Here is a 23,464-nt window from a genome sequence, read left to right as displayed (position 1 = left end):
CTGCATATGCACACCTTGCCTTGCAAAGACACATCTCCCAATTCAAAAATGGCAAAAGACAAGAGATGGGGACGGATAGTCTACTTCATTTCCTTGGCCTCAGTAACAGCCCAAGTGCTCTGGAAGGCTCCCAGGGCCCGGCAAGCCCTTCTGATGTGGCAGGAAGAACACGGGTCTCTGAGTCACTAACGCCCTCCCTGGAGCAGGCATAAAAGACACAGAGTGCAGTGGGGAGGAGGTGGGGGGCCTCTCCGAGCGCAGGGCTCCCAGATGTGCGTGGTGGGTGTCAGCATGGGGTTGATCCCACCACTACCCCCCACAGGCCAAGCCCAACCAAGGCAGACTGGGGTGCTTCACCTGGGGAGTACAGACTAGAGAGCTCACCTCTCTTGAGCCAACTTCCTACTCAAGGTTTGACAGCTGGAAGCACGCTTTCCACCATGTCTCTGCCACCACCCCCTAGAGCGACCCTTTGAGCCAGAACGGTGCTCTTTCTTCCAGGGTACAGAAATTAGGCCTCAGGGACTTGACTCTTCCTACTTAGTCTAAAGATGCGGAGCGATGCTGTGGAGGATGCACAGAACTCATGACAGAGTGAATGTGAAAAGGGTTTTTCGCTAACAGCTGCTTGCTGTGTCCACAGCACCTCATCTGACAAAGAAGCCATCTCCACCCCAAGCCACTCCTGACCCAGCAGTGTTTCATCAGCAGGGTCCTCCAAAGGGCCCCCCACTTTGGAATAACGGGGCCACCTAACTGTATCTTTCATCCATCCTCCCCAAAATTCATTGCTCAGCAAGTTTTTGGTTGTTTTCTCCTTTGTGAATTTATCAATACAAAGTCGCTCCCAAAACGCACACGAACTCAATCACAGTTTTATCTAAATCTGCTTTACTGGAGAGGAAAGGCTACTTTTCCTTCTTCCCCTTGCAGCCGAGGTCCCCAAAAGAACAAGTGTATCCTTGTGAGGCCTCCGTCCTCCCCTCCCGTCACGTTTCAGCTGCCACAGTCCGGTTTCTGCTCCTTGCATCAGGCCCCATGTCAACACTCACTCGTCTCAAACCACTTGCCACCTGTCAGGCCTTATCTTGCTTGCGGTCTTTGTGGACCCCTCTCTCCACCTGCCCCTGGGAGTGAGGGTCCAGTCCTCGCCCTCCAGAACCTCAGCACCCTGTACCTCAGCACCCTGCCAGCTCCCCCAGTACCTACAGCCTGACGACTCACCAAGCTTTAGCTCTAGCGAGCATCTCTCTGCTGCATTCCAGGGCATGTGTCAGCTGCAAGAGGACATCTCCCAGGCTCGCCGGCACAGACCCGACGTGCGGTCCATTCGCCCTCACCCACACCTCTCCCACTTCCTGCAGCCCCACCCCATGAGCAGCTCCATCTGCCACACTCTGGCGCCAAACTTCTGGAGTCGATGGTCTCCGCCCCTTTTCTCATCTCGCAGAGCTGGCTGGTCACCGGGTCCTGCCTCCTCACAGCCACGTCCCCTGCCTCCCGTCCCTCTCTGGAGGTCCAGCCTCCACCTGCTCTCACTGGGACTCACGAAGTTCCTCATCGGTGCTGTCCTGTCTCCAGATTCACCTCCCTCCAAGCCCCCAGCCTCATCCTCAAACTCCGGCCAGAGAGATCATCCTGTCAGAGACACAGGCTTGGTCAGGTCCTCCTCCAGCTTACAGTCCGTCAGCAGCTCCAGGACAAGCTGCAGGGTTGGTCCCAACTCTGAGTGGAGTAAAAAGCAGCCCGTTTTCATGGTCTGGCCCTCACCTGCTCCTCCAGCCTCTCTTCTCACCACTACTCTGGCCCCTTGTCCGCTACACTTGCAGAACCATCTCCTGGTCCCTGATACATGGAACTCCTCCACACTCCACCCCTGTGCCCTTGCTCGAATTAGTCCCGCTGTCTGGAAGGCCCACCCAAACTCTGGTCACTTGGTGAGAGCCCTGTCGTCTTTACAGATAAAACCTGCAAGGCAGCAGAATATCCTGGGCCCCAGTTTGGATGCCGGAGTCAGGCAGACAGGACACAAATCCTGACCCACCCCTTACCAGCTGTGTGAGCCAGAATGGATTACCTGAGCTCTTTCAACCTCAGTTTTCTCATCCATAAAGTGGGGATAATAATAGCCCTGACCAGCTGGGTTACTTGAAGATGGAAGACAATGATGCCTGGCTAGGCAGTGCTCTTAGCTGCACTGTGCTTCTTTGAAGCCTTACCTTGCCCATCCTCACTCTTCTGCCTGTACCGTGCTTTGCGGAGCTTTGCAGGATGCATTTTCAGCACACTGCTGCACGGATCTCCTGGCAGGTGACTTTTCCTCTCCAAACTGCAGGCTGTCTGAGGCCAGCAGTGGCACATCCCTGTGCCTGGCGCCTGGGCCTCTGCCAATGCCTGGGGCCTGTAACTGCATGTGGTTCAAACTGAATCAGGAGCATCACATGAAATGCAGACTATGTGGTGGCCTACTTTGTGACTTTTCACAAAGACCTCAGGGGTCCCTGTACCCCTTGGACAAGTCCACACTTTCCAGCTGGGCTCCCCAGCTCCTCCCCAGCACCACCCATGCAGCCCTTCTTTATGTCAGGCTGGGTTCCCAGAGGCCCGCGCTGCCACCTCTGTGCTCACCTGCGACCTCTGCTTTCCTTCTCCTACCTGCTCAGGTCTCAGGCGGTCAGCCCGCAGCACTGCCTGAAGACCTCCCAGGAGCTGCGCCCCACAGGACCCTCACAGTCTACTTCGGGGATCGAAGCCCGATTCCCCAGCTAGAGCTGAAGCAGAGGTGACCCCCCGGATGTGTGGATGCAGAGTTGGGAGACAGAGTCCCTGGGAGCTGGAGAGAGGCCCCTGGGAAGGCCGTGCAGGGCAGGGTCAGCAGGGCAGGCATGTTCAGGAGCAAAAGCCTCCCATCCCTTGCCCACTGGTCATCCCCCCACCCTCTCCTGATTCCTGAAGTCTAGGCCAGAGGTCATTAAACCCAGCCCCACCGCAGATTCACCAGGAGGTGTCCAGAACTCCAGCCTTCTGCGCCTACTCCCAAACAGAATCTCTGCAACCTGAAGGCTAAGAAGCAAAACGCTTTTAACTCCACAGGGAATTCTGTGCACCAGCCAGGTCTGAAAACCAGCAACACCTTCTACTCCACACATTCCATTGTTTGAGGGCCTTGCCAGGCTGTAGGTACCCGACATACACCTCTGAGAACTGCGGTCTGGTGGGGAGACAAACGGTTGTGATACAAGGGTCCCACGGGGCACAGACGAGGCCATGGCACTCCATTTAGCTTTGAACCCATCATACCTTTTGTGCATTAATCTTACCCAGACAGCCCAAGTATAAACGTCTTAAGGAAAAGGCCAGTGTCTTTTGATTCTATTTCCCAGAGCATCTCAGCTCCAGGTACTCAGCTGATACCCAATTGATACTCAAGATTCAACTAATTCAGGACTTTGAACTATTTTCTTTACTGACTAACTCACTCGCGGAAGAACTGTCCACTGATTTTTATCTTTGTAATCCCAGTTCCTGTGTTCTTTCTGCTACTAGTAGCCAGGTGCCACATGTTTGATGAATGAATAAATGTTTACCAGTAAGAATGTACCTCAGGAAGGATGGACCTGCTTCTACATCTATGTGTTTAATTGAATTACAGACCTTTAATTTGGGGATTAATTTCCTGATGTGTAATTACACAAAGCTTTGTTGTTTTTGTTATTAATGTTATTAATGATGTAAGTAATACCTTCCTTGATCCCAGCAGTCAGCTGGCTTCTGTGTGAACATGCTGAAGCCAGAGGAGGAGGTGTCTGTCTGTCCTTTCCATTAAGCCATCCGCCCGGCCAGCAGTCCAGTGGGCCACACCCTTGCCCTAGTCTCCATACAAGGACCTGTAAGTGGTTTTCAGCCTTTATGAGCAGGCGTGTCCACCTGCATGGACGGGTGAGCCCTGGCTGAGTCAGAAAGGACTAATGAGCCGTCCACAGCTGCCACTGTCCACACACTGAGGAGTGTAAATGTACCATCCTGTGTTACAGAGAAGCCTCACAACAAAGCAAGGACACCACAGGAGGCTCTGGGAGACATCCAAGAGCAGGGCTCTCAGTCCAGTAGGGCTGGGCTGGGCAAGCAGAAGCAGCAAGGCATGGACTCTACCTCACTCGGCTAGGGCCACCACTCCCAGTGGCTCGGTGCTGCTACTGATGTTTGTTTGTTTAAACCCTGAAAATGGGACTCAGTCTCGCAATGGCTTGGGTCCAAGGTCAGCAGGCTATCCCCTGTCCCCCCCGGGAGATAGCTTTATCAGGACTCCCTTTGGTCTTTTCTGAAGTGTACGCTGGATCCTGGAGAGCAGGCATGCAACTCAGTCTAGAACTGTTTGCTTCCTCTTTGCTTCTGCTAGAAGGCAGAAGGATTTATTTGGTGCTCATTCATTTTCCCATTCTACAGACAGTGATGACCACATGCCAGGCAGTGTGCTAGCAGTTCCCAGATGGAACCTCAGGAGAGCGAGCAGACATTAGCAGGTGGGGCCAGCGCTGAGCGAGTCTTCTTCTCGTCAGCAGGGCCCAGAGGAGCTCTCTGCCCATGGAAACTATGCTGCTACCTATCATTAGGCACTTCAGGGATCTGAGCAGAAAGAAGAGATGAAGATAGCACTGACCACTGTCTGGTTTGCAGAGGAATACAGGTCTCCTGGGAACTGCTTTCCCCAAGGGTCTAGGAAACCCAGGAAGGTTCTTCACAGGAAACGCAGAAAGGCTGTTTAATCAGGTAGGGTAGAATCCATCCCTAAACTACACTGTACCACTGACCTGAGGTTGAGGAGATTATTTCCTCTTCTAGGACAGGGCTCATGAGCACTGGGATGTGAAAGTCTAGCTACACTTGCCTACTCAGTGATAGTGATGAGGCTCTCACTGGCTGCTGAGAGGCTACGTGGGAGGGGTGGAGGTCTCAGGACCCCAACTCTCCTGGTGACGCCAAGGCCGATGGTGATGCTGAGGCTGATGCCTCACAGCTCGAGATGCTGGGGCACATGTTCTGGAATCACCAAGCACCTTGACCACTCATCCGGTCAGCATGTCCCTCACTGACTCTAGACTCCAGCAGCCCACAGCCAGGAGAGACCAGAGGGTGTGGCTAAGCTGGAGAATGTTCCGGGATGGAAGGGACATGTCTCTGACCCAACCAGCGCACTACATTTGTGCTGGCAGAGTAGAGGTGCTGGACGCTCTCCTTGGTGTTTGAGCTCATGCTCTGAAAAACATTCATTAAAGTAAGTACCTTGTCCCAGAAAGGATTTTTCTCTTTCTTCCTAAACATATGAAATCCAGGGGCTACAAATGTGGACTTTTGATATGAAACCAAGAAGGTATCTTTGACTTCAGATCCCTCTGGTTTATTGGTCTTTTCCTCTCCATGGAGGGCAATTCTGACTCAAAGCTCAGTTTCCAAAGCTGGTTTCCTTGGATCACCTCAGTGAGGTGTTCATTAAAGAGGGGACAGCCAGCCTAGGGGACAAGAGCTCCTGAAGGGCTCTCTCTCTCTCTCTCTCTCTCTCTCTATTGGTCTTCTTTCCTTTCTAAAGATCTGCCATTTTAAAAAAAATCTGGTCAGCCTCATGACAAATAATTTACTTCCTGGTTGCTTTTGCCTTGAAATATCATCCTTAAAAACAGCTGCATATTTTTATTGGTCCTTGTTATATGGAAGTAGTTTTCTCACCCCCATGCCCCCAGCTCCTGCAGAAGTACTATGTGGCCCTGTCTGGAATGCAAAACAGTCCCTGGAGAGAGAGTCTGCATAGGAACTCCCAAGGGTGTTTACTATCTGCTTATTTGGCCAGAGGAATCTGAGCCATTTTAAATATGAACTGTCCACGTGGCTGGTCCCACCATACTCCCTCTGCCCCACCAACATCACCTCCACTGGTGCATGAGATACAAAATACAGGAAATGGACACGAATTGAAAACAAGTCTGTACACATGTACGCAGTACTTCAGAGGCCTGGAGAATCTCTAGCTGGAGGATCTGTGCTGATCTACTGATCTTTCCTTCCATGAAGCTTGCACAGTAGCAAGTGTTTTCCAAGGCCTTGCACAGCCAGGCTCGAAACCCCCTCTCCCTCCCACAGCCGACCTTTCAACTGTCTGTTCCACTCTGTGCAGCCTCAGCTGAGAAGGAAATGCGCTCACACCCCTCCTCCCAGATACTGAGCCCGGCCCTTTCTTACCTCCAGACCTTTCCCTTGCAAAATCCTCCACCTCCTTTCTCTCCCTGGCAACCTCGCCATCATGCTTCAACCTGAGCCCTTGCAACGCCTTGACACAGAACTCCCTGGATGCTGCCCTCTTCTCAGTGCTTCCAGAGCCCCAGGGGTGTCTCTCTATGGTGACATTCAGATGGCTGAGACTATAAACATCTGTCCCACTACCAGGCCTGCCACTTTCTCCTGGGAGTCAAGGGACTGCGTTTAACTCAACTTTCCAACCCAAGAACCAAGCCCAGGGCCTGGCAAGCAGAAGGACCACTCTGAATGCTGGAAGCTTCCACCAACATCTGGCCTAATTTTCCCCAGTCCTTCCTTCCCTGTGCAGAAAGGACGGGTGAAATATGGGACAAGGGAGGGGTTTGGACTCAGATACCCTGTGTCTGAGCCCTGGCTCTTATGGGACACAGGCAAGTTATTTAACTTAGATCTGCCTCAGTTTCTTCATCTGTATAAATAGCCTCGTGTACCACTCTGTGGCCTCCTATAAGGAAAAAGGTCACATATACAAACCCAGTGCCTGCCCAGCGGGTAGAACCCAACACACAAACCCTTGAGCTCAGTAGAAAATGCGGAGCCAAAAGGTGTCCATAGAAAAAAGTGAGTGGCTTCTATTCGTCTCACATGTCATCAACAGAGCCACGGGGGAGCCAGCTGCTCTCTGAGCAAAGGACAGCGCAAGCTGCCCTCAGTCTCCCCCCTCAGAACAATCTGCTTAGCAATAAAGCCAAGCCATTGTTATCTGAATGGCAAACACACTGTCAAGGTCAGGCTTTAGCTCCCTCACTTCCTGTCTTGATGTCTCTTCCCAATACAAACCACAAAACCCCGCAGTGCTGACTGAGCATTGCCAGGTACCCAGTGCGAGGCTCCAGGAGCAGCTCGGCCTCTGGGCACGCTGCTGCACCCAGGTTTTATGAGGCCTTCATAAATGGCAGGCAAGGTGGAGGCCCTGCTAACACCATAGATGTCCAAGTTCGGGGTCAAAGGGAGACACGGAAGGTGTGGCAGCTGAGCCCTTGTGAGTAGGCACTGTGGTGTTGGGGATAAAGCCTGTTATTGGGGTCAGAGACTTGGCTCCACCTCACCTCTGCCACTGGCCTCTTCACGCGTTTGTTTAAATCATGGCTCTGACTTCACTCATAACTGAGCACTGGATTAGACAACCTAGTTCTCTCCAGCTGTCATACTCTAAAATTGTAAACCGTAGTGACAAATCCACCTTCCTTAGCCCTTCCCCTCCCAGAGTTAGCTGCGGAAGGCATCTCCTCTCTCTCACTGAGCAGCCTCTTCCCATGTTACTGTCCTGACTCCAGAGTGCCTGGTCACCCCGGCCACAGAGACTGGCCAGGGCTGGGGACATATTCCTAACATACTCACCACCCTTTGGTCAATAACTCAGTAAAGTCTAGGAACCTGGGGGCGCCAAGAACTTGGGGATCCCAGCACTTGATAATGCCATTTCCCTCTTATACCAACTAATCTCTCCCTTTGAGGTCGCCGCGCCTCCTTCAGTTAGGTGTTTTCCATGCTGCTTGGCAGGGGCTGAAGGCAGCAGCAGGCTGTTATCTGTGTGCCGCCATATGCCGGGGGAGTAGGGGTACACAGAGCTACACAGGACAGCAGCAAGCGCCAGCCACGTGAGGAGGAAGTGACTGGGGAGATAGTGGTACTGATCATGGGGACAAACTGACAGTAAGCTCGGAGGGCCACTGGAGTCCAGGAGGCTTCTCTAGGATGCCACACAAGCCTCTAAGTTCCCTTACGTCCTTCTCAAGAAATCCGGAAGGAGAAGTTCTGTGACTTGCCCGGGACCACCCACCCACCCACAGTGTGGACAGCTAACACGAGAACAGGACCCTTTGGGTCTCAGCTTGCTCCTCTTTCCACTCAACTCTGTTGACCTCAAGAGTCTAATGAGGTCAGCAGATGCCCTGTAGACTCTAAGAAACATGACCCTGTGTCACGCAGGGCTAAAGCGGGCCAGCAGATGTGAGGATAACTGCCTCCCCGCCCACGCATTCCTTCCTCACGAGACATCAGCGACATCATTGCTTTTCTTTTCCTCCAACCCTTGCCAAAAAATCTTGGGAAGTTCAGAGGTCAGGGAGAAGAGAGAGATGGGCCTCTGCCCCTGCAGAATAGATAAAATAGTCACAGCTGTTCCTCTCCCTTAGTCTAGAGATCATGGGTGGAGGAAGGGCGGCACAAGGAGAAGATCACATTAACCCAGTAGAAGTCTGACCTGTTTAGGACAAGAGTCTTACAGTGGGCAATTCAATGGGACATCTGAATGTTTAATGATAATGAACCACAGGGTCTACCTCTGCTGGGGACCTTATAAGCTTCAGGTCGGACAGACCATGTCCGCATGAGGAGAAGGAAGCTGTAAGGAAAAGATTCAAGGGATTAATTATTCAGTGGGTATGACCCAGTTCCCTGCGGTGAGGCTGGGTGAGAAGACAGCTCACCAGTTCCTTATTACGGCCAGAAACTCAATTACTTCACAGGTAGTGACCACTTTACTGCCAGAAGGAATCTCTTTATGGTGAAGAAGAACAAGGGCAAGAAAGAGGAGGAGGAAGAGGATGAAAGGGGGCAGGAGAGGAGGAAGAAGAGGGAAAGCAGGAGGAGGAGGACGATGAGGAGGAGGAGCCAAAGTTCACTCATTCAACAAATATTTATTGAGCACCTCTTATGTTCCAGCCCCTCCAGTGACTTACATATGGTTGGATTTTAATAGAGGAAAGAGATCATGGGATTTATAAGCAGGAGGCCTGAATGGCATCTCAGTTCAGCCTTTAGCTCCATTACCCTGGGCAGGTGCCAGCTTGTCTAAGGTCAATTTATCATCTGAAAAATGGTAGTGAATCATCTACCTGCCCAATCACGAAGATGAAATGATCTTTACAAAACGTGAAGCACAATGTAAATGCAAGGTTTAAACAATAATGACATAATATGACACACTTTCCCTGCCCTAGAGAAGTGTATAATCTGGTAATGTTTTGGAAAGCAATCCGAGGTACCTATTTGGCTCATATCACATTCTCTGTAATTTGGGCAAATTGTATGTTTCCACTTGCCAAAGGAGACAGAGCCGGTCACAGTCCCGGTCTCCAGTCTGTGTGCCTGAGATGGTGCAGGAAGGGGTGGAGTTCACATCGAGACCCACCTGGCCCTGTGTCAAGCCCGGACTGGATGAATGAGCCAGGAGAGACCCAGGATCCACAGGGGGAAGGAAACAACTGGACGCACGCTCAATCAGAAACAGAATGAAATTCTTCTGTGCACAATAGGGGTGAGTCAGCCAGAACACCTCCCCTCCCCAGCACACGTCAGAATATGCATGGATGCCACCTGCATGTGGAGTTTCTGAAGTACAGGGCAGGGACTCCCCAGCTGTGACAGAGTGGCCATGTGGGCCCTGTTCCCAGGTCTTTTCCAGATTCTTAGAATCCTTCCCCTAGGTCCAGCAAACTCCTCTCATCCTGTTTCCATGTGGGTCCTTGGTACCCACCAGGTCAGTCTCTAAGGGCAAACTCATTCCACCAGCTGTCCCCCAAGTCCTGGCCTCTTGGATTAGCCCTGATTCTCTCCTTGACCCTCACATTCCCTCTTCCTGCAACCAGACTGAGATCTTGTGACGCCTGCCTGGGCCCACAGTCCAAGGGCACCTGGGGAGGGGCCAGGTGTCCTCCCTGTCGCATTCCCCCCAACTCAGAGCATTTTGTAAGTTCTTCACCTCCTGAAAGTGCAGACTTAGGGCTTCAGAATGCTCTCGGGTTGCTGGGTGCAGAAGGGAGGCAGAGGAGGAAGGAGGGGAGTGGGACGAATGCCAGAATGGAAGCCCAGAGCCTGTATTCCAATTACCCATTTGACTCCAGCAAGTTCTGCAAACTTGAGAAAGTCTCTTCAGGCCAGGCCTCAGTTTCCCTGTTTGGTAATAAGAGGGTTGCTCTAAATAGCCTCTCTAATTATAAAGTTTACAGAAACTAGGCTAGCCTGGGACATAAAGGATATGAGGCCTGGTCTTAATTAACCAAAAACCCAGGGCAGGTTCTCTGGCTGCTCAGAGCCTATCTTCATATCTGTAAAACAGGGGGTGGGAGGTATTGTAACTACCACTCCCAGGGTTCAAAGCTTTGTGAGACACTGGCTGTGAGACAGCTTCATGGACAATAAAGCCCTGGCCTAACTTGGGATGCAGATTCCTCCAGTCAACAAACAGCTGTTGACCATGTGCAACATCACAGGGACCGCGCCAGCTGGGAGAGGGTTGCTAGGCTCAGCTAGGAAGACTGGAGGGTGGCTCCCTGACCTGCAGGCTCCCTCAGCTGATGGGCAACATGCAAGTGAAGACACCTTAGCTCAGATGCTGGTGTATCTGAGGGACAGAGAAGTGCTACAGGGCGCCAACCTCATCTGGGGAGGTGAGGGAGCCTTCCGGTGTGTCCTGGCCATGGGAGTTGCTCCAGAATGGTGGAACTAGGAGAAGGGCATAGAGAGGAGGCAGAACAGTGTGGCTGAGCTCTTACTGGAGGAGGCCTTGAAGGCTGATAGGAGGGATGTTCAGTTGTATCCTGAGGAGTGTCTCTGCCCACATTGGAGGGACGGACTAGAAGGGACAAGGAGTGGATCCAGGAGGGAGTGGAAGGAAGGCTCTTTCATTAGCTCTTACATTAACTCATGAAGGGCCACAAATGAACAAGCTCACCATCGATGTCTGCCTGCACCAAGCCTTCCAGACCCTAGGCCTCCATGCAGCTTGGAAGCCACAGAAAGATCTAACCAGGTCTCTTCTCAGAATGGAACCCACACATTCTGATGAAGATGCAGCAACCACATTTTCAAATCTTGGCCCAGTAGCCGGGGATGCATTGAAGTCGCTGCCTACAGAGGACCTGGACGGCTGAGGGGCCCACAGCCAAGCTGGGATCAGAAGACCTGCACTGCTGGCCTTGCTTGGGGAAAGAGAGGCAAATGGCCTGCCCAGCCACACACAAGCAGTCACGCAGGTCTCTCACGTCCCCAGATGAATCTTGGGCTCAACTCTACCTCCTCCAGGATCCCAGGAAGGCTGCACAAACTTGCAGGTCACCAGCCAAGGCGGAGGGCTGAGGAGGGGAAGGAAGGTTCCCCCAGCCACTGTTTCTTCAATGGAGTCCCATGCACATGGGCTTGAAGAAGGAGTCTAAGAGTTCCCACCCCTTCCTCAGCCTAAAAGCAGTCCCTGGGAGCCACCCAGGGCATGACAGAGACCCACCACTTGTGACTTACTCACGTGATTCTCAGGCATCACAAGGGCTGAAGTCTTCTTTCAGGATGAGCCCTGCACAAGTTGCCATGTTCCTATAAAAGCAAGAGGCTACAATTAATGTCAGTTTCATGACCCGATATTCCAGCCTCCTGTCTTCCCCCCTCCAAGAGGGTGCTACATGGCACTGATCATAGCTGAGTCTCCTAAATACATTATTTGGGGCACTTTGTCTCACAGAGGCACTGGGAATGGACAGACTCTCCCTGTGCTCCGAGTTTTGCACGTGAAGAGAGTCTATTAAGCAAAGTCAGCACTGGCTGGGCACCTTGTATCCTTATTCTGTCCCTACACAAAGGCTTTGCCTTAGTGAAAAAGAAAGTTCCAGAGTTTCTAAGCTTGAGACAGAATGAAAGTAAATCAAGATGGTCTAAAACTTGCTAACAAGTCACCAATGTGAAGTCTGTAACATTGCCTAAGGTGTAAGGGACCAAAATGCTAAATAAACCCGGAAGTGATGGAAGCAGCCCATCTCATCATGGCTGTCTCCTAAACAAATTATTATTTTGGTTTCCAGTGATCACCCATAGGATTTGGTTATACACTATTGCTGCTTCAGAAAATGTCTCTGCACCTGTTTGGAAAACGAGGCCCCGAGTTACAACATATATCTAATGCTTTACTCTCACACTGAAAAAAAAAATCTCAATGTCTAAGAGGCAGCAACTAACACAGCAACTAAATTTGCAACCTCTAATAAGGAATGCCCATACTCTGGCAAGTACACACTTCGCTCTGCAGAGCAGCAGGCCTGCCTGGCTGCACAAACACAGGTACACATGCTCTCGCCAATACACAAGCAGCCACGCTCAGAGCACTGCGAGGGGAGCTCGCTGCCCGGAACGCTCCGACCAGTCATGGGAGAGAACCCACCCTGGCTTAGTGCTAGTCACATATGGAGTCAGCGTTGCTAGGACGAGACAGGCTTCATCTCAGTGGCTCCTCACAGACAAGGAACAGAAGCTTGGAAAGTGGCCAGCACTTCCCAAGGGCCCACAGCATGGCAGGATTCAAGCTCAGGCCACTCCACATCCTTCCCACTAAGTGGAGCTGTCCTGGAGGCAGATATCTAGCACAGCTGTGGCGGTCCACACATGCCACGAGCCTGGCAAGCCCCAGAAGCAGTGACCTGGGCAAGAGCTGCACTCCAGCTTGCCATCGTGTGCAGAATCAAGCCCACACCCCTCTGGTCTGCACGAGCTGACAGACAGGCTGGCCCGCTTCAGCCACATTCTCTTGGCCTGAGCTGTAGGCTGTGTACTGCTGCCTTGAGCCAGAACTCAGAGTGACCGGAGACTTCGACTTAGCTGCTCCTGCTTCTCATGGGAAGCTGGGAGCGGGTGGGAGAGTTGGACATCCTGATGCCAAATTCTACTGTCAGGGTCTGAGAAACCAGAGACCACTTCCTGCTCCCTGGATCTCGGGAACGGAAGTCCCCTGTACCCTGTGACACTGTTGGGGACATAAGAGCTGACCCATTGGTCATACTCCCATAGAGACCTAGGCACAATGATCCAGCCACTCAAAGGGCCAATCCATATGTCTTTTTCGACCAACAGCCAAACACGCTTTGCCCTCCCTGCAACACAAGCCAACCAGAAGGTCCTAGAGCCTAGCACTTCAAGGGCATCTGTTTTTTCACCTACAAAATGAGGAGCTTGACATAATTGGTGATTTCCTCACCACAGACCACTTTCTGCCACTGCCCATGGACCATGACTTTTAGAGATACCTACCAAATTAGCTATTGGTTAAAAGGTCAGGGAGAACATTACCCATAGACAGGCTTTGCACTGGGTGGTTAGCATGTGATGCCTCAGGTAATCTTTCCTGCAACCTTGGAACAAACGAGTACAATATTACAATACAAATGGGTAAACTGAGGCATGACACAGCCACGCTCCTGGCCAAGCATCCCATTAGCAGTAACCACAGCAGTCCTGGGAGTCCATGGAGCTGGCCTGAGTCCACACCCAGGTTTGTTCCCTGACACAATAGCTCCTTTTGTAATCAGCTAGAATGAAGAGATGCTGTCTGTCTCCCCTTGGACTTGCCATCACGCCAGTCCCAAGCAAAGAAGCAAGAGGTCTCTGGTCTCCTGGGGGCCTGATTTGGGCCTGAAAAGGCTTTCTGGGAACCAGAGTGGCCTTGTGGGTCTCAAGGAATATGGCAGGCCAGAGGGAGAGGAAATCAGTGATCCTTCCTCTCTGACATTCTCCAAGCCTAGCTGCATAGAGATGGGGTCTGCCCTGAGAAACCCCCAGCACTTACACCAGGCCTGGCCCTCCCAGGCATAGAAAGAGTATTTGTTGAATAAAGGAATGAATGAATACGGAGCTCAGGTGCATGGAAGGCTTGTTCAAGAACCATCTCAGACCACAACGCAGCACACCCAAGTGGATGTCTCTCTGCCCCAGATCCCCAGACAGAGTTCAAAGACACAGACCCTGAGCTGGGTCTGCTCTTAACCCCAGACACGAGGAGGCTTCTGACACAGCAAGAGAAATATCTGAATCAAGTGGGACCGGGAGACGGGTTAACAGGGCCTACAATCAGGCAAAGCAGGGTCCCAGCTCTGTCACTTTAAAACACTTGGGTGGCCCTGGGCAAACCACATCAACTCTGGAGGCCACAATTTCTTATCTAAAAGTGGCAATAACATTGGGACCCTCCAGAGGGCATTGTGAAGATGACCTGAGACAATGCCATAAAGGACTTAGTCCCATGTGTGTGTAGCTAGTGCATGCAGGTGACATCCACTGCTATAATCTGTCTTAGAGTGGGTGGCGAAGAGCAAGCACATCTACAGCTCTGTACTGGGTTCAATCCTAGCTGTCCTCCTAACTTGCAAAGTAACCCTGAGCAAACTTCTTCACCTCCCTGTGCCTGTTTCTTGGCACAAAAAATAGGGTCAATTGTGAAGATTAAATGAGGTAGGAAGCTTAGAATAATGGCTGGCACTCAATAAAAGTGTTACTATTTTTCTCCTTTTCTGCTGATAGCAAATTCCACTCTGTCCCCACTCCTCAGCCAAAAAAGTGAGCACAGGACTCAAGGCAGCTTCCTGAGAGTAGCTTTCCTCCTTGGCCACACTCACTGGTACAAAGAGTGTGCATGTGCTCCAATCTGCAAAGTCCCGGGAAAGGCCCGGTCCTCTTGGGTCACCTGGAGGCTGCGTGGGGCCAGCAGGGAGCTGTGTATAGCCATGGACCACTGAACAGAGGACTCTGGTGCAGGGATGCTGGGGATTAGCTGTTCTCTTCTCTGGTGCTTCGTTCTCCAGTGCTTCCTTGACTCTCTGAGCCTCCCCTGAAAGCTTCCAACATATCCCACTTATGCATCAGCTTATTCAAGTTTGGCTCCTGTCCCTTGAAACCAAGAGTCCTGACTAACAACAGCACTGAACAGATGGCTGCTTTATCACCACCAAATCCACCCAGGAAGAAAAGCCAGCTGTCCACCCTCAGTGAGATCCAGGCAGCAGGGTAAAGCAAACATGTGCGGCAAGGTGCCTGCAAACAGAAGTGAGGGGAGGCCACGGAGAGCCCCCATCATGCCCTTCCCGGAGAGGCACACACAGAACCCAGAGCGAGCTGCTGGGTCCTGAAGTCCCCGATGGAGACCCAGCCCAGACCAGACCTTGCTGTTATGAGCATTTGGAAAGGCAAAGAAGAGAAGGAAGGAAGCAGGAGCTGATGTTCATTGACTTCAAAGCGGTGCAGAAGAAAATCCAGACAGTTACTTAGACAAGTCTTTAAAGGAAGAAGAAAGGGAGAAGGGTAGGGGGCAGGAAGGAAATGGCCTTGCTGGAGCACTGAAATGTACCATGTGCTGAGGGACACACTCTTCCACCTAATCTGAGAGTGGGGTAATCATCCAGCTCATTTTCCAGGTGATGAAACTGAATCTCAGAGAGAAAAATAACCACCTCACTCGGCCAAGGTCCCACTGCCAGTGCCCCATGCCTTTTCTGCCTTATATGCTGGTCTCTTTCTGATTCCTGAGCCTGAGGTCTCCTCACATGAGTCAGATGCTGTCAGTCACCCCTGAGACAGCCACAGTGTAACGGTGATGTCCTCCTGGCCCCTCATCCCTGACAGGTCAGGGGAAGGAGTGGCCTCCCAGGGGCAGAAGCACATAGGAGAGGCAGTGTCCTGACACCCCAGGCGCACCCGTAGGCAAGGTTGCTTCTCTGATCCATTTTTAATCTCAGAGAGCACCAGTGTGATTCTGAGATGGCTTTTATCAGTGAGCTTTCACCAGGGTGTGCCTAGCAGAGTCTCACAGGGAACTGGTTTTGGTCTTCTCGGTCATGTGACCCAAGAGATTCAACCTAGTAGGCAGACTACAGTGCCTCACACACAGTGCTGTGCTAAACAAGACTATCATTGCTTTGTCTCCTTTTCTCACCATCTTTACTGCCAGCACCAAGGATAATCTATTGCCTCTAACACACTCTCATAAGTCTCTTCACACACAAAAAGTTCCATCTTCATATGTGTTTTTTAAAGAGTTGTAGAGAAACAGAAAAGTAAATCCCAGGCCTAGTAGCGAAAACTGACAGCCAGTGCCCACAATTCTCCTACCTCCCTTGCAGCATGAGGTGAACACTCACAGCCACCTGCTTCCCAGGTCCAGGAAGCCTGGCACCAAGGCTGCTCGGGTACAACCCAGACAACCAGTGGACAACCAGTGGTGTGACGCAGCATCACCTGGCACAGAGGGGGAAGAAAAATAGGCCATTCCCAGGGGGCCCCAAGTGTTGATCTCACAGGACACACAGCACCCAGGGCCCCACCTGGCAGCTGAGGGCTTTTCTCTACTCCCCAGTAGCTGGCTTCTGGCAGTGGCCACTGCAGCCAGAGGAATCATCCAGGCAGGTATTTTGCTTACCCTTCTTTTCCTTTTTATAACTTTGCTGTTTAAAAGCAAAAAGGAACTGGCTGATTTTTCTTGGGGTGTGATTTGGTTCTTCCCCACTGGCTGGGAAGGAGGCAGCACCGTGCAGCGAGGCACAGCCTGGTCTTGGAGGGGTCTGCAGTATACTGACGGGGATCTGTGGGCAACACAACAGCCAGAAATTTAAAGGGAATGGAATGCTTACAAAGTACATGATTTCTCTTAAACCATCCAGGAAAAGTTATTCAATAAGTGTTTGCAGACTGCCCTGGTCAGGTCTGTAAGAAATTCTAAAGAGCACAGCAAATGAGGATCAGGGCTCAGGATACTGAGGCAGGAGAAGGAAGGGCACTGCTCGGGTCAGCCAGCATCTGGACTTGAATCTCAGCCTTGCTGCTTGCCCATCCTGAGGCCTTGGGCAAGTCACTTCAGCTCTGAGCACATGTGTTTCCCTTTGGGGGATGTCGCCTACTTAGAAAGCTAGGGTGAAGATTAAGTAAAATAATGCGTATCAAAGAGTAATAAAAGCTGCCCTATTTCAGCCATTGACAGTGCACCTGAAACCCTATGCAAAGTATTTTGTATGGATTGTCTCTCCCAATTCTTTTACATCCTCAATTTCAGGTGGAAAGCTCAGGAAAACTAAAGCCTTGCCCAAAGTCACACAGCTCATGAGAAGCGGAAGTAAGAACACACCTGGGCCAGGTGCACTCCAGAGCTCTGCCCCGCCCCGCTCAGTAGAAGGCAGGTACTCATGACATCCTGCCTGCCCCGCAGGAAGCAGAAATGCTGAGGGAGAGAACTCTTATCAGAGGAAGCTGGCAAATGCTGAACTGGGGGATGCTGGCTCCCACCCAGGAGGCAGATGGAGAGAAGGGAGGGAGCTTTGGTGGAGAGTTTCAGAAGCTTTTCTGAAATAGGTAGGGCTGGCTCTCAGCCTCGAAGGAGGAGGATGGAGGAGAAGGAAAGTTCTGTAGAACCAAAGCAGAAATCTGGGGCTGGGATGACGCAGATGGTGGGACAGAAAGCACAGGGAAAGAAAAGGGAACCAGCCTGAGTGAGGAGTGGGTTTCCCCAGCCATTCCCTGGGGGCAGTTCTCCTGGGACCTTTGTCACCTGCACCCCAGAGGTCTCCTGCACCTGCTCCTTCAGTCATGCACAATCAGGAAGGCATGGAGAGGTGCAAATGTAAAGACCTAATGACCTCTCTTTGCACAGCAGGGTAGCAGGTGAATTTCCTGATTCCCAGACTGCACTCCTGGGCTGATCCACCGGGGCCAGATGGCAGCCCCAGCTCCAGATGCCGGGAAGCTACAATGGTGCCATGGGCACCTAAGCAGCACCTTGCCCTAGCATGCAAGGCCTCTGGGCTTGGGGAGGTGGAACCAAGGCTGGAGGACTTGAACATCTCACTGTGGGTCCCTGTCTGACTGGACTTTGTAGCCCTCATATCTGCTGGGACATGGCAGGCACTTCCTCAGTAACCTTTTGTTGAGCGGAACCAAACAGAAGATTCCTCTGCCTAAGGTCTCTTTGGTATCCCACACATCTGTGGTGCTTCAGAAGTCTGCTTTGAAAGTTGTGCTTGAGCCTGCATTTAGCTCCATCTTAGCCAGAAGGATCATTATCCCAGTTGCCCATTTGCCTCACGGGCAGGAAGTACCACCTTCACATACTCTCTACTTCCATGCCAGCACCCCCTGCACCCGGCACTTCAGCCCCATTTTGCCTCCCAGGTGAAGCTGGGGTTTTCTCCCGCTCCCCTCCAGTTGGGGCCCCTCAGAACACATGCTCAGCTACTGTAGCAAATGCTTAAAGTTACAACATCACCCGCTCTCTCCATACTTCACCCAGCTCTGCATACCGAGGCCCAGCCCAAACCTTGGAGCCACAGAGAAAGGATAGTAGGAGTAGAAATGATCTGAGCAACTCACTGACCGGCTCAGCCTGTGCCCACCATCCCGTGTCTCATCTGGAGGTAACAGGAGCTGGAAGGGCCAAAAGCCAATCTGCATCAACTCTGTGGGTCCCATGGCCTCCTCCCACCTTCTCTAGCAAACGTGCTGAGGTTTGGAAAGGATGAGATGGTTTTGGAGACCTGGCCAGTGCCAGACTCCAGACCAAGGCCTCCTGGGAAGGGTGGGCTGCCTGGTTCATTACCTCCCACCTGGGAGTCTCTGGGTAAATTACTGAACTGCAGTGCTAATAAATGGGGGAGATAACCAATAACTCACAAGGCGATTGTAAAGACCAAACGAAATATGAAGGCGACTGTGCTTGCCCTTAGAAACATCAGACTGTCTGGTTCAGCACCCCCAGCACCATCTTCAGACATTTTTCACAGTCCTGGGAGATGGCGTATTCAGGTAGAATTTGTGACTTCAAGGGAAAAGAAGAACTACAAATCTTGTGCTAACCCTCAACAACTCTGATACAAGGCACCAGTCTTATGAGATTTAAAAGTCAGCACGCTGGAGCGAGGTGTGGGGTAGCATACCTGTAATCAGTCCCACACTTGGAAGGCTGAAGCAGGAGGACCACAAGTTCAAGGCCAGCCTGGGCTCCATAAAACTGTCTCAAACAACCTACATTAATGAATTAAATAACTATGATAAAAATCAACATGCCGATGGAGACCTATTTACAATCCAGCAAAGCGGACAGCTGTCTGTGCAGCATGTACGGCAATGATAGCATGTGCTGTGACAGCACTCCTGCAGACCAACAAGAACAGGCTCTCGCCTCAGAGGTCAGAGAAGGCTTTTATAGTAACACAGTAGTCATTAGCATAATAACTTTCCCTGAGGGCTGCTGTGGGCCAGGCACTATTACAAGTGTTTTCAATTTTCTTCTCATTTAACTCTTATAACAGCCCTACGAACTGGGTTGAGAGCTGACAAAACTGACGTGCAAACAAATCAACTCCCACTGTGGCCTTGCACAGCTAGTAAGTGGTGGAGCCAGGGTTTGAACCCACCCAGCTCTGTTCCTTTAGCTCATGGAACGAAGGCTCTCAGACAAACTCTGTGTGGCTGAGATTTTCTACTAAGGCCTGCTTCTCTTCCTGCAAGCCCACGGCCTCTGCCCCGCAACAGTGCCCTTGGTCTGCCCTGGAAATTGGCTCCAGCTCTATCTTTCTGAAAGGCCCCTGTGGGCACCTAATACCCAGGGAGACCGATGTGAGAGCCCCTCTGTCCGTGCCTACACTGTCACAGCAAAACTCTCAGGACGATCCCAGTGCTGCTGGGTGCTAGCTGTGTGACTGTGGCGAGTGAATCTCAGCCTCTCTGAGCTTCGGCTTCCACATCTGTAAGCTGTGCCTCACACTGAGTATCTTGGTCCCTTGCTGCAAATATAAAATGAGATCGTGTCTGGTGCGGCTGAGGACCTGGTGCACTGCAGGATAAACAGTGGTAGAATCAGAAGCCTTCACATAGCATTTCCCCCAGAGCACATTTTCCTCCATGGTAACTTCTGGTGGGGACAGCAGCATTTTCAACCAATGCAGATCTAGAATTCATCCATCCCCGTGCTAAGCCCATTCCACACACTATCTTATTCAGTCCTCAACACCATCAGGATTGCCTTCATCTGACTTTGCTTTAGGACTCCAAGGAAGGATGTGCCCACACCTTCATTTTGTTTATCCACACATACACAACAACCCAGAACCTTGCATACAGAGAGGGGGCGGGGGTCAAGCCCACTAATATTTTCTGGGTGCTTACCATATGCCAGGCACTGTTGTAAGTATCCTTTATTTAATAGCTGATTTCTTCCTCCCAAAAAGGTGCCTCTGATATAGGTACTGTTTTATCCTCATTTCACAAATGGGCAGTGGGAGGGATACACAGGCAAGTGGGAGAAGAGCAGACTTCTGAGCCTTGCATGGTGGCAAATGCCTGTAATTCCAGCACTCTGGGAGACTGAGGCAGGAGGATGGCAAAGGACTGCAAATTCAAGCCCAGACTGGGCAACCAAGCAACTTAGTGAGGCCCCCATCTCAGAATAAAAAGCAAAACAAGGGTTGGGAATGTAGCTCAGTGCAAAAGCCCCAGGAACTGAAAAAATAATTATTTTTCCAGGTCCTAGTCATCTCCCCCTAGGATCACAGCCTCCCAGGCTTAGTCTCCTATATCCCACCTTCCACAAGGTCACTGAGGATATCTTCCCATACACGGCACTCCTCTCCTCAAGAATACTCAAAGGTTGCCTATTTCCTAGAGTCAAAGACCCTCAGTAGGTTGGAGAGGATCAACTGGGGACTTATGATTCCTGCAGGATCTGGCCTCAACTGCTTCCTCTGGATTCCATACATTTCTCTTGCTGACTGACAAGTCAGCGAGGCTTTCCCTGGCCACTGCTATAGATGACTGCCCTCCCCTCCCAGCGCACCCAGTCTCCTTCCCTGCTCTACCTCTCTCCCTCATAAGAGAGAATCGAACCAGTTGCAGACAGCAGCAAACCAGGTGCACCCCAGGGCACCCACTTGCACTGTTCTCCTAATCAAAGTTGTAACAGAAGGCAGGGAAAACTCAGTTACAGCTCCGCTAGGGAGGGAGGAGGGGAGGAGGACAGAGGAGCAGGCCTGTGTCCTGCAGACCCCACCCTGCAAGACCACAAGGCTGGGACCTCGCGGCCCTGGGCTCCCACATCAGACCAACTGCTCTCTTCCTTCCTCGGTGGGAGCTCCAGGGAGCAAGGGATGTAGTTCTGATTTGGTTTGGTTTTCTCCCTCCTGCAGGCCCAGAACCTACAGCAGTGCCTGGCATAGGAGAAGAGCCCCTAAGTATCAGCAGCCCAAAAACCAGCGGGGAAGAAAGTGTGCACACAGAACCACAGCGAGACAGCGCCTGGCACTTCTCCAGCTTCCCGCCTGCTCCCGGGGCAGGCGGGAGAGGGCTGGCTGAAGAGCCCGGAAGACCAGCCCGCTGTGCCCATCCTTCCTGGGCTTGCAAGAGCTCCCTGTGTGGCCCTGGGCCCTTGTCCTCCTATCCTGCTCTGGATTTACACGTCTCTGTCTCCATCTCCGTCTGCCTGTCTCTGTCTCCGTCACCCTGTGTCTCTCCCTGTCTCTCACTGAGGGTCGCTGGCCCCTGTGCTGAAGGACTCACCCATCCAGCCTCATCTCCCTTACCCACCTTCACATTAGATCTTTTTCCATTCCCTCTAGACCTGATATCCAGGACAGAGGCTCTCTTCCTCCCCTTTACCCATCTGCACTTCGCCCCCTTCAAGGTCCAGATCAAATGCTGCTTCCTCCTCCTCCTCCTCCTCCTTCTCTTCTCTCTCCTCCTCCTTCTCCTTCATTTCCTCCTCCCCCTCCTACGTACCCTCCCCCTCCTCCAGGAAGCTTTCCAGGCTTTCTCCAGCCTGTGGAAAACCCTTCCCACAGCCTCTGCTGCCTCCTCCAGTCATCCGGACATTAGTCATCGCTCCCTCTATGACTGAGGCGAACTGCCACTAAAACCTCCTGCTATTTTATTTATTTACACACATAAGTCTTGTTTTCCCAAGTTCCCTGGAAACTCTGGGAGGACAGGCCGAGCCTTATCTCCATTGTCATCCCATGGCCCCGGGTTCGACCACACAGTAAGCGCTGGGCTTGCTTCTCGGGTAACCAGCCAAGGTAAACAAGCCACCACCGGACTAGGTCACTGCCAGGTCCAGCCTCACCCAACACTGCGATTCCGCTTCAGAGCCTGCTTCAGCCTCAGTTATCTGTGCGCCCAGCCACGGGCCTGTGTTTGCAAACACAGGGAAACCGGAGTCCTGCAAGGCCCATTCTATCTCCCCGGCAGGCACCAGGCAGACCACAAGGTTTGCAAAGCATGACGTGTCCGGGAGAGGGAAGGATGCAGCTCTCCCACACAAACCTAGAATTCTGCATGTTCCGGTTTCCTCAGCCATCGGAACCCACCAGAGGGGAAGCCGAAGCATGCACCTCAGGAGAGTCACAGCAGCAAACCAGCTGCACCCCCGGGGCGCCCACGTGCACCGTTTTCCTAACCAGAGTTATACCACAAGGCAGGGAAAGCTCAGTGACAGCTCACTCTGGAGTGAGGAGAGGAGGAGGGAAGGAGGAACAGGCCAGGGTCCTGCAGACCCCCTGCAAAGCCACAAGGCTGGGACCCGCCGCTCCCACCCAAGGGGCTGGGCCCAGGTGAGCAGGAAGTGCCCAGGCCCTGACTCATGCAGGAGAGTCACACCCTTTCCACCCAGCTCCGCCAGCTCTAAAAAGTAGCCAGTCACCATGCCCAGATTACCTGTGATTTAAAATAAAGGAATACATAAGAAATATGCTCACTGGAAGCCCAAATCCGCAAGCCAGGAAGTCCATAGGAGAAGTTGCCTCCCTAACGGCTTGCTGCACCACCCACGCAACCCACCCTCAGACAGGAACACATGCTCTTAGTGGCCTGCCCGCTTCCTGACAAGGCTCTGCCCATGCACACACGGAAATATGTACCTGACATACTTCTCTGTGGCCACTTTGATCTTCAAAGGAACAGACGTGGGTCAGGTAGGGAGGTGGCATATCTCTGCATGACAAAAGCGATGTGTATCTGTGTGAAAAGTCCACAAAACACAGAACCATCTTGAAGAGCCCATGGGTGACAGGATGAGGACCGCTGTGGAAGGCAAGCCCCTGGGTCCCTGCTGACGAAGGTCCAGGAAGCCCTAGGACTGCTGGACCGACCACCTTTAGCCCTGTGGCCAAAGGCGCTGCTTGGCCTCACTGAGAATTTCATCTTCCACAAGGAAAAGGAAACATCCATGGAAACAGGGACTGACCTAATTTTCTAGTTCCCACAGTGGAGGTGGAAGAGGCTGGTAACCACGAGGGCACAGGAACTATGCAGGAAAAGCAGTCATTTCCTGTAAACTTTGTGAGACCAAGAAGGGGAAGTTGGTGCCAGAGCCTCTGAGGGAACAGACTTCAAGCATCTGGGGGAAGAGAAGGGCTCTAGACCTGAG

The 23,464-nt window shown here is 52.0% G+C and overlaps 1 protein-coding gene across 1 annotated transcript in view; it reads right to left on the bottom strand.

Annotated features, from left to right (window-relative positions):
- Positions 1-23,052, bottom strand: part of Mical2 (microtubule associated monooxygenase, calponin and LIM domain containing 2) — a 203,410-nt gene extending 180,358 nt beyond the window's left edge. The window contains exons 1-2 of the mRNA XM_005380297.2: positions 22,956-23,052; positions 11,551-11,622 (exon numbers count right to left, since the gene is read on the bottom strand). The gene's annotated coding sequence lies outside the window, so the exon portion shown is untranslated. The remainder of the gene's footprint in view (positions 1-11,550; positions 11,623-22,955) is intronic.
- Positions 23,053-23,464: the final 412 nt, after the last annotated feature.

The sequence above is a fragment of the Chinchilla lanigera genome, unplaced genomic scaffold (assembly GCF_000276665.1).
Source record: "Chinchilla lanigera isolate Chin_1 unplaced genomic scaffold, ChiLan1.0 scaffold00013, whole genome shotgun sequence".
NCBI lineage: Eukaryota > Metazoa > Chordata > Mammalia > Rodentia > Chinchillidae > Chinchilla > Chinchilla lanigera.
This window is presented reverse-complemented; position numbering and strand designations above follow the sequence as displayed.